Raw genomic sequence first — 930 nt, forward strand, 5'->3', positions numbered from 1 at the left:
GGTCGCAGAGGTGACGTCTCAGCGGATCCGCGCCTGCGTGCTGCATCGCGCTCGAGGAAGGTGGGCGTGTGCTTTGGACGCCTCTGGGTGCAGGAAGGAGAGTGCAGAGCCCAGATTCGTCTAAGTTGTGTGCAAGGGGAAGCAGGGCTCCGGGCAGGAGTCTCTGGAGTTGACGCTTTGAACGCTATGCGCTGGAGACTGGCCTGCCTCACAAACATTTTTATGGTAGCTGAAGAACCTGAGGTGCCAGGATTTTCTCACGATGAAAGACCCCTCCAACAGACACACTTGTACAAAACACCGAGAGCTCTAAAAGACTGCTGGATGATGGCTTGAGCAATTTTTCTAGCCAAGGCTTAAACTTCAGGAACCAGTCACTTAAAACTTGTAGCACAGAAGTATTGAAAGAAGTGTGACGATCTAGATTTTTACAAAGGATGATGTGTGCAGTGGAGGCAAACAGAAACCCCAACCTGGACTCAGCCGAGAGTTTTCACCTTTCATTTGAAGGCTGTCCTTGTGAGAACACGAGAGATTACATTCCAGCTTGGAGAGGAAGCTTCAGAAAAAGATCACTGAATGGCAGGCCCATTTCGCCAATCTTTCTGCCAAGTCTTTAAGTGAAAAAGGCACACGAGCGTACTAGAGGGGTCTCCCTTCACTGCTCATTTATTATTTTCTATCATTAGAATTATTAGGTTTAGAATCCTTGGCGAAATGTGACTCAGTCATGGTCACTGGCCAGGGCAGTGCAGCTGAGAGTAACCTTAAGGAATTGTTATGTTCCGTTTTTCAGTATGAGGTTGATTTAAAGTTAGTTACAGATAGCCCGAGGTCCTGCGCCTCTAAGGCCGCTTTCCTAGCTGGAACCTGGCAAAGGCTAGTCTTGAAACTCTGAAAATTGCAGTTACGGGCATTCTGCTACATGCC

The sequence above is a fragment of the Mus musculus genome, chromosome 5, assembly GCF_000001635.26.
Source record: "Mus musculus strain C57BL/6J chromosome 5, GRCm38.p6 C57BL/6J".
Lineage (NCBI taxonomy): Eukaryota > Metazoa > Chordata > Mammalia > Rodentia > Muridae > Mus > Mus musculus.